General features: G+C 50.5%; 1 pseudogene; it reads left to right on the forward strand.

Annotated features, from left to right (window-relative positions):
* Nucleotides 1-10,226: 10,226 nt before the first annotated feature.
* The window catches only part of LOC101574294, a 1,347-nt pseudogene continuing 875 nt past the window's right edge, over nt 10,227-10,698 (forward strand).

The following is a 10,698-nucleotide window of genomic DNA, read 5'->3' on the forward strand; positions in this document are numbered from 1 at the left end:
TAAGGTACATCACTTGGTGCCAACCTCTCGTCATTCTGCGCAATTCCATTAAAGAGAAAGTCCCTACCATGCGGAGACCAGTAGATGCCAGGCATCCAGAGAGGCAGAGGAAAACCCGAGGGGCCAACAGGTAATTAATTCTCCCGTGCAATGCTTCAACTCACAAAGGAGACTGCCAGCCACCCCCTAAGGGTCTGAGGACCTGAGCGGCATTTCATGTGTCTTCCAGAACCAAGCATGTAGCTTCCTATGTGGCTTGTCCCCAAGTCTCCAGGATATTTATTAATTCATTCATTATTGTATATAAAGTGTACAACACGATGCTCTAATGTGCTTAGGGACATGATTACTAGCGCTGAGCCAATTAGCATATTCATGTCCTCACCTATTTGCTGTCTGGGAGCTGAGTGTTTAAAGACTTCTTAAATCGAGTCTCGAGTCTCGGCAGATTTCCAGCCTGTGACAGTGTTACCAGGAGCTGTCACCATGCGGAAGGCCTCCAGGCTTACCCACCCTCCCTGCCATCTGGTGCAGCTAATATACCTCGAACTACAATCAGTAGGATCTTCTTAACTCCTAGATATCCTAGCAAGTTGTGATGATCGAGGTTACCAGACACCTGACCACCTTGAGGATAAACTCTTCTTGAAGAAATATTTCAGACTTCCCAAGGGGGCAGGTGTATTTATATTGTTATTAGCACCCATTGGGAGCACACGATGGTTACAGCCCTCCTGGGAGCCGGTGTCTTTGTTCTTCTTATAGCCCCTCCTCCTCTCCCCCCTCCATATTTAGGCTCATCCATGAACCAGGTTTTCATGGCTTACAAATATCACATTAATAGCATCTCACAGGGAGTAAGAATTTGACATAGGCAAGGCCTGCCATAGACTTGACCACGAGGCTGACGCACTTCCTGCATTGTCTTGACAGTGTGAACTCAGATCATCCACAATGCAACATCTGAGATGTCCTTTGGCGCCAGAAGGCACCAGTGGGTTGGATTCTTACAGTAACCCTAGGGAGGGGACATTGTTACCCCCATGCCCTGTAGAAGAACCCAAAGCTCAGAGAGGCTCAGTCATTTGCTCAAGCCTACAGAGCTAGACAGAGTAAGCAGGGAGCTATGTGGGCTTGGGCTGAACGCTGGACTCTCCCCGCCGACCCCGCTGCTTCACAGTGATGAGTACATGAATCTGGGTCCGTGGAGGCACACAGTGCCTAGCCCGCAGGCCCTTCACCCTGACCCAGCAAAGCAGAGCCTCTGCGCATGGGCAATGTGGTAGGTATCCAGAGATTTCCTGCAAGGCTGGCAAGCCCAGAAACTGCAGGGCAGTGCAGCAGGTTGGAGAGCTGGGGTCACCAAATCTGTCCTGCTCAGGGAGGAGAAGAGTGTGGAACATGGCCTGTGGACTGTGTGATCTGTCCCTGGGGAAGATACTTCTTGTCTACAGAGGTGCAGAGGTCATGGGAGAAGGACTAACGGTGGGAACTCACTTGACCCAGGAAAGGTGGGGAGTCCTAGGTGGTGTTCAGCACTGTGCACAGTTCTGGAAGACCTTGCACACAAGAAATCTCAGTGACAGAGGACCCAGGAGATGGCTCAGTAGAATAAGCGCTTCCCTGGCAAGCTCAAGGGCCTGAGTTCAATCACCGGTTCCGCAAAAAACAAAAAAAAAGAAGAAGAAGAAAGAAAGAAATCTCAGTGACTACTGGTGGACTGCCTGATTGACCCATCATATATATGGATGGACGGATGGATGGATGGACAGATGGACGGATGGACAGATGGACGGATGGACGGATGGACGGATGGACGGATGGTCGGATGAATGGATGATTGGGTAGGTGGTGGGTGGGTGGATGATTAGATTGTTTCAAAACAGAATCACATCAGACCAAGGGGGGAGGTGGGGCCTTTCGCAAGACCATCTGGGTTTAAGTAGTGCCCCAGCCCCAACTGCAGCGGTCGGGACGAAGGAGTGAGCCGCACTTCTGAAGACTCCCCTTGAAGACTTCCTTTCCAGAGCACTGCTACTCCCATTGTCACTCAGTGCTAGCCTCCTCCTTGTGGTCTCCCCGCCTGCTGATTTATCACATTCACAGGTTCAGGCTTCTTGTTCAGTCAGGAGGATGCCACTCCTCCATGCTGCTCGGACAAGATGGTCTTCAGACGCGGCTGCCCTCAGCACTGGGGACTTCTGCTTCTGAATGTCCCCAGGTCTCAGCCTCCCGCGTCCTGGTTTCCCCTGGCCACTGCCTACAGTGACGCTCACTTAGCACAGAACAGCACATCGGGCTCCTGTTACAATAAACAAAGGAAACAGCTGGTGGCCTTAGCACAGTGGCATTGCTCTGTCTCATCTTCATTATCTGGGGGAGACAAGGAGGATTTCTTCGTATTTTTCACCTTCTTTGTGACATTCTGTCAAGTGTGCTTCTTGGGGGAAGCTTTGATCCTCGATATGCGTCAGACACTCCTTCAGTATCGGTGTGAAGCGATCAGGGGTGGCAGAGGCCACACAGGTCCGAGGACCCGGTCTGGTGGTCCCCATGTGCAGGAACAATGCCCACCAGCCCTGCTGCCACCTCCCATGAGGACTGCCCACCGCCGTGTCACCACAGTACAGACGTCTGGACTCAAGCTGCTGATGGAGCTGCTGGGCCTGGAGCCACTCACTCCCTGTGCCCCTCCCTGCTGTCCTCACCACAGTGCACGCCTTAATGTGTCCCGTCATCCCCTCCTCTCTCTTCCAGACCCAGGAACGTGTCTGATCTGTGAGCCCTGAGTACCTGTCTATCCCAGCTGACCAGGGCAGCAGGGAAACAGTCCCTGAGGTCATCTATGGCCTTCGTCTCCTGGGGCTGCTGTCTCTAAGTGCTGTGGACTGGGCGGCATTTATGTCTTACAGTTCCAGTGGCCAGGAGCCGAGATAATGCGCCTACGTGGTCACATACTGGCCTCTTCCTGTGTCCTCACGAGGCCTTCCTGTGACCTGTAACAGCACCCCTCCCTGGTGACCTGGTCTGCACCCAATCATCTCCTGCCACTGTGTGAACCTAGACCAGCCCCAAAGGCTGTGTGCTCCCCAGCCTTGGTGCTCTCGGGTGGCACCTTTAAGAGCTGGGGCCTCTAAGAGACAGGGCCTAGTAGAAGGAAGCGAGGTCACTGGGACGCGCCCTCAGGGGGCTACTGAGACCTTCACAGCCTGCCTCTTGCAGTCTGGCTCCCCAGTGCCATAAGGCGCACACCTGCCCTCCCCACCCACCACCACCAGGACGTGGGTTCAGGCCCAAACTCAGAGGAGTCTGTGAACCACGGCCTCACGCCGGGAGGCCCATGGGCTTATATAAACCTTTTCTCTTTTTACACTGATTATCTCAGGTATTTTGTTACAATAAAGAAAACTGTCTAACATCCCTCCTAAAGACTCTTAATACCATGACAGGGGGAGGAGGGGCCAGAGATCTAGTATAGAGGCTGAGGGTGATGGAGTCGCAAACACCTGATCTAGAGTACACTTCATAAAGGGAAAGATTTCCAGATATTGAAAGGGCATTCCAAAGATGGGCCAGTGCTCCCTCCACACAATCGCTATGCCCCGTGTCTGCCACATGCCAGGTCCTTGGGGAATGGTGACCTCACTTTCTCTGTGACCATCCCCCAGGCTGCTATCTGTGGGTTCCTTCATTAGAATTTCTCGCATGGGCCCTTTCACTACCATAAGACCTGGAAAAAGGAGGACAATGGTGTGTGGCACACAAGGCTCACCTTATGCAGCTTCAGGAACCACCTTAAAACACAGAGGCATGTAAATACTCAGCACGCGTGTTTCTAAGATAGTCGTCACTAAAAAAGACATGACTGCTTAATCAGAGCCTTCCTGCCCCTTATTCCCATCATGCTTATAGAATTTATCTGCATTGCTTGGTTCCCACCCAATGTGCTTATATTTTGTTTTTTAGGAAATTGCATCTAATAATGTAGAAACAATTAAGTAAAATATTTTTATATGAAAAAATGTGAAAATGTATATAACCTTAGTCTGAGAAAGCCAAATGAGAACTACCCTACGACTTCCAACAAGATGGAACAAGAGCCTGCTTCACCCTCCTACCTAGAAGAGTCTCTTAAATGGACAGAAGGTGTAAAACCCTCCCCCTCACAATGTTAAACATTAGACGACAAAGGACAGGGATGCTAAGAGACAGAGCGAAACTACAACTGCTCTGCTTTCTGCCCTGTCCTCAGAGGCTATCTAAGTACTGCACAGGGAAGGGGCCCACACAGAATCTGGGTAGCACAAGGCGGTGGGAGATGGCAGTCATTGTGTGGAGAAATATCAAAAGCAAGGCTCCAGAGAGCCACAGACGGCACTGCAACTGCATGGCAGAGTACTGTTAACAGTTGCTAGGGGGAAACATTAGTGACCAGGGAGAGAACCACCAGAAAGGACTTGGTGGAGCGGTGTCTGGAGCTCACACAGGGCTGGGTAACTCTGTCATTCAGTAGAGAACTCAAAAAGATCTTGTCTTCATAGTGGGTGACAATCAGCTATTGATTAATTACTGTTTTAACACCCTTGAATAAATCTTTAAAAAATAGATCAAAAAGGATCAAAGCATTTCTAAGTTTTAACTGCCTCCTAGAACAAAACTCAGAACAACTCACATTGTATAGGGATACACAAATATCCAGCACAAAATAACAAGCCAAAATGATGGACATGCAACCAAGAAAAACAAATTTGGGTGCCAAATTATCAGGATAAAAAAACTGGTTGAACCTTATGCAGAACCGATACTATCACAGGCAGATGCTTGGCTGGGGGTGGGGTCAGCAGGAGACAGAGCACATGCCTTGGAGCCCTGCATTCAGTCCCCAGCAGCACAAAAAATTGTTGTGTGCCTCAACACATTTATAGACTTGCTCAAGGCGACAGAGTATGAGTGCCTCTATTAGAGAAGTCTCACATCTATGACTTCCGATTCCTCATTAAGAAACTAGAAAAGTGTAAACCTACACCACCCAAATAAAGGATATAACAAAGGGAAAAGAAGAAATAAATGAAATCTTAAATTTTAATTTAGCAAGGGAGGCAGGTGTGAAAGAAGAAAAGAAGATTAACAATACAGAACTGGAAGAGTGACGCCACTACCAACAGCAGCCAGGAAGGAAACACCACAAGCCATCTCAGCCAACAGATTCAACAACATTCACAAAAAGGGAAAATTCCTCAAGGGACAGAAAGCACTAAATGTTTTCAAGAAGAAATAGATGAGTTCTATAGATCAAATAATATGGATTTTTAGTTAAGAACCTCCCACTAAAGAAATCTTGAGACACCAAAATTCACTGGTGAACTCAACTGACTCTTTAAGGAAGTAGATAACATGAATTCTTCTCATGCTCTTCTAGAAAAGTGAAGTGAGAAGATGAATTGCAACACCTCCTAGGACACAGCCCCCCCCCCCCACTCACCCCTGAGGGCAGAGGAGCTTGTTTCAGCAAGTGTTTTCATCCATAGCCCCCAGCTCCAGGGCAGGCAGGCGCAGCGGAAGGGTCTAGTAGAGCAAACGTGCTCACATCATGGCGATCAGGAAGCAGAGAGAGAGGGGAGGAGCCGGGAGGGAACAGCCCGCAGGTCAGCCTGCCGGCGGCAGCCCACCGCCCCCGCAGCAAGGCAGCTGTTATCCCCGCCTCTAACTCAAAGCCCCACCTGGGAGCAATCTTGCCCTCAGGCCCATCACCTGGCTCTGAAGCCCCTGCAAAGGAAGACCGCAGTACTCCCCGTGTGCTTCCACGCAGGGAAACAAAGTTCTTAGAGAACTTTATCCAGTGGATACAAATAATGTATTTTAAAAGAGCAGTACATCACAACCAAATCGAGTTTATTCCAAGAATAGAAGGCTGACTTAATATTTAAAGTTGAGTGCACGTTGAGCTGGGGACAGTATTGCGCACCTGTAATCCCAGCACTCCAGGAGGCTGAAGCAGGTGGATCAAAAGTTTCAGCCCAGCCTGCGCAACTTAGTGACCTACAGAGACCCTGACTCAAAGTGCAAATAGGGCTGGGGCTGGAGCTCAGTGCTGGGCTCCTAGGTTCAATCCCCAAGACTGGACAGAAATTAAAAATTCATTCTTCAGGAGGATTTAAAAGAAAAACCATATGACTTGCTCATTAGCCTCAGTCGAAAGCATTTGTTGAGACACAACGTAAGTTTCTGAACTTAAAGGGAAACCCCTTACACAATAAGGGGCATTCGTGAGAACTCTGCAGGCTCTTTGGGTGTGTTCATGTAATGAGACGTCTTAAAGGCGTCCTGCTACACCCGCTCTCACAGCAGCACGATTCTCAATAACTGTGTAAACGTCGAATGAATGCAGCCTCCTTGTGCTTCAACAATAAGGGACAGAGAAAAAAGATGCCTTCTGCGCAAAGGAAGGATAAATCTGAGTCATTTGTAGGAAAATGGATGCACCGTAAGACCAGAAGGCCAAGTGAAATGAATCAGACCAACGAGCTTAACTATGCCGTGGTTTTTCTTAGCTGAGAGACTCCAAGTATAAATGATTTAAAGAGCAAAACGGAAGACAGGTAAGAGGAAACAGGTGGGTGGGCTGCGGTCGGGGAAGGGGATCCGGGAGGCGGTGCGAGCAGGGCGAGGGCTGAGACCAGCTCCCCACGCGAGCACCTTCGTTGTGTACTACAAAACCCACCACTGCTACGTAAATAAAATGAAAAACGTAAGGCAAACGCAAACTAACGCACAGTGGCAGCGTAGGTCCGTGCGTGCCCGGGAACGGGCCAGGAGCCCATTAGAGGGTTACCCAGGGCTGCCAGGAAGCCTCTGGACAGCGCAGGTGTCCCCTCTTCCTCAGGGCGGTAGCGTGCAGCTGCGTTCGCGCGCCTAATCACCCATCGCAAAGCCGGCGCTCTCTGACAGCGCCCACGTGCCCCTGCAAGCTCCACGACGTGCCCCCCCGCTGCCCGCGAGGCCGTGGGACGCCTTCCCTCCAGACGCCCACCCGCCCGGGTCTGCGGCTCCCCTTTGCCGCATAAGCCTCCATGCTAATGAGTTGTGGATTGTAATTATAGCTCTTGCAGCTGCCTCTCGCCTTTCCAGACTGCAGAGCGTTAGTGTAACTATAGTAAGAAAACTGCTGGGACGGAATACAAATTTTAAGGGGAGAATCAGGGTACGTACGCAGAAGGAAAAGAAGAGCGTCTACCCCCCCTTGCGTGCGCCTGCATTCGTGCGAGGCCGCTGGGTGCGCTGAGTGCCCGCCACCGTCCTGGGTACCCCAGGTGGGGCTGTGGGTACGCCCAGCAGAGGCCCGCTCCCGCACAGCTGCCATCGCAGGGCGGCTGCACACTGTAATAAACCACCTGTCTGCGCACCATCAGGAGATAGATGGCGCGGGGCAGGACGGTGAGGGGCGTGGGAAAGGAGGCCTGGGAAGGAGGTGCCGGGTCAGAGACGGCCGGCCAGCTCCGAGGATGAGCTGCAGAGAGTACAACAGGCTCCTCTGTCAGTGCCAGGGTTTCTGCTCCGTGCAGACTTGGAATGTGGGCATAGCTCACGTCCTTCCGTCCTGCCTGTCCATGGTGCTGCCAGGCAGGTCTCTTGCACACTATGCATGCGTGCCACCTATGCCCACGTAAGCCAGCTGCCACCAGGCCAGACATTCAGCCTCATCCTAGAGAGTAAGCCAGACATTCATTCAACAGATAGGGACTGAGCAGATAACAAGTGCCGGGTGCTGGGGACACAGTGGTGACTAAGACAAAGCTGGCATCCAGTGTGGTGGATTTGGCAATGGTGTAACCTGGGTGCACGATACAATGGGGGGGGTGCCTTCATCGATGCCATCAGTGCGTCTGAGTCAAGGCCAGAGAGCTGGCTTGCTGCTTCTGCCAGGTAAGGGCACAGCTGTAACAGGCCATGGCGCAGTGAGAGTCGGGGAGGGGACCTTCAGAAGGTCACGGTGGGCAGGGTGGCGAGTCGCTCATGGCTCATCAGGGCTGCGGGAAATGGGTTTCAGACACTCCTAAACTAAGAATATGATTACAAGGTAAACACAAAAACCACTTTCTCTATTGCAAGCCTCTGATTTGAGGCATCATTTTTGTGCTCTTATCTGATTACAAAGCAATAGACATTCATTTTAACAAATCTGGAAACTATTGAAAAGAATGAAGGAAAAAATAAAATCACCCGTAATCAGCCTCCTGGGATCAAGCAGTGCCACCACTCCGCACACTTCCCTCAAGTTCTCCATTTATATTTGTACTTTAAAAACAAGGCTCAGGCCTGGGGAGATAGCTCAGCCATTTAAGTGCCTTTCTGGAACTCACAAGGATCTGAGTTTGAGCCCCAGTACCACATACTGTGCCAGCCACTGAAACCGGGTGTGGTGCACACCTGTAATCCCAGTGCTGGGGAGGCTGAGACAGGAGGATCACCACAAGTCCAAGCTGCATAGTAAGGTCCTGTACCAAATAAATAAATAAGATTTTTAAAAATTAAAAAAAAAGCAAGGCTCACCTCTCCCTACCTCCCTCCCCTGAACAGACACAGGGAAGGCTGGACCTTGTCACCCCACAATTCCATTTCTTTTGTACTGATCAATATTTACTAAAGCCTCATGTTATTAGATATTCATGAATGTAATTTTAAAACTGGCTAATGAGAGTGAAACTAATGTATAACTTCTACATGATGTTATAGCATCAGTCCAATCTCATCTCCAGTGTAACGAAGCCAGCCAGGGGCCAGGTCCCGAGCACAGAGTTTGCTTCCTGTCCTCACAGTGATTGTGGAGAGGCGCTGGTCCAGAGCCGCCTTCGCAGTGGGACAGGGAGCGAAGGGGTGGGGGAGCTGAACTGCACTGGGCCCCACAGTTCACTGCGGGGCAGCACAGAGCCCACGCCCTAGGCTGACTCCTGACAACGGCTCGGCGTGCTTCTCCATTAGGATTTGGCCTCTGTGTGTCATGGAATAAAGCATCTGCAGTTGTTTTATTTTACCATCTTTATGTATTTGATGAAGGATCCCATTACGCAGCTTGGACCCGTAGAGATCCTCCTGTTTTCAGCCTCCCCAGTGCTGAGATCGCAGGCATGCACCACCACACCTGGACTGGGTCGCCACCTCAGTGCTCCTAGGGGTGGGGCCAGTGCAGTATGTGGGATTGGGGATCGAACCCTAGTCCCTGCACTTGTCAAAGCAAGTCTTAGTCTGCTGAGCTATCTTGCCGGCCCAGCACTTGCAGTTTTTAACTGTTGTCCTCAACACTAGACACATAGTCTGTCTGGTCTTTAAAGCCCAGCTGGCATGTCTAGTGACATCACTGACCGACTGATGAGGACACCAAAGGTGCAAGGGCTGCAGCCACACGTCCTGGGTCGAACACTCGGGAAGCCCTAGAACCAAGGAGGAGCCCAGGACTCTGGTTCCAAATACCAAGGCCTTTGAGGCTTTTCACAAAAGCAATGCAGGCATTAGGTGTAAAGGCAAATAGTTAACTGAATTTCATGGCGTAAGAGCAGAACCTGCTGGCTGCTCCACACTCCCAATTTCTTTTCTGAAAAGAAGCCTTGGTATGCTCAATTCTTAGAGCCACAGACTCAACGAAGTGCAGATTTAAACTACTCCTGCCAAACTGTGTCTGTAGCGAACATGTACAGACTCTTAACAATGGCAGATCGGACCGCATTAATTATTTCCCATTCCTATAATAACATACCTGGGACAGTCCACGTGAAGGAGACCAGGTTTCATTCAGCTCACAGTTGCAGAGGTTTCAGCTGCTGACCAGGTAGCCTTTGGGGAGGAAGCAGCAGAACAAAGCTGCTAACTTCAGGCCAGGAATCACAGAGGAGTGAGGAAGGGGCTGGGCTCTCATGCCGATGACCTAAAGTCCTGCCCCTAAGCCCCGCCTCTTAAAGGCCCCATCACCTCCCAACAGTACCAAGCTGGAGGAACAACCTTTACGAAATGAGCCTCTGTGAGATCCTTAAGATCCAAATCTCGTAATCTAAACAACTAATTTAAAGACAACGTTTGGCAACATAACAACCATTGTTGAATGCCTATTATTTTGTTTAGTGAAATTCTGTATCGTTTCTAATTTTTTAAAACTACTTTTTCCTTCCGGCCGCAGTGGTCGCCGGCGCCCGCTCGGCCCGCCCCTCTCCCCGCCGCTGTCAGAGACGCGGTGAATGCTGAGCCGCTGCCACTGCCCGCTGCTGCACGTGGTGGCCCGGGCTTCCCGCTGCTGACCTGCCGGCTGCTCCGCTGCGTTCCTCGCCCCATGAAGCCACTGGTCGTGTTCGTCCTCGGCGGTCCCGGAGCCGGCAAGGGTTCCCAGTGCGCCCGCATCGTGGAGAAATATGGCTACACACACCTTTCTGCAGGAGAACTTCTTCGTGATGAAAGGAATAACCCAGAGTCACAGTACGGTGAACTTATTGGGAAGTACATTAAAGAAGGAAAGATTGTGCCAGTTGAGATAACCATCAGTTTATTAAAGAGGGAAATGGATCAAACCATGGCTGCCAATCCCCAGAGGAATAAATTCTTGATTGATGGGTCTCCAAGAAATCAAGACAACCGTCAAGGCTGGAACAAGACCATGGATGGGAAAGCAGAGGTATCTTTTGTTCTGTTTTTTTTTTTTTTTTTTTTTTTTTT

Source organism: Octodon degus, unplaced genomic scaffold, assembly GCF_000260255.1.
Source record: "Octodon degus isolate 3935 unplaced genomic scaffold, OctDeg1.0 scaffold00006, whole genome shotgun sequence".
In the NCBI taxonomy this organism is placed as follows: domain Eukaryota; kingdom Metazoa; phylum Chordata; class Mammalia; order Rodentia; family Octodontidae; genus Octodon; species Octodon degus.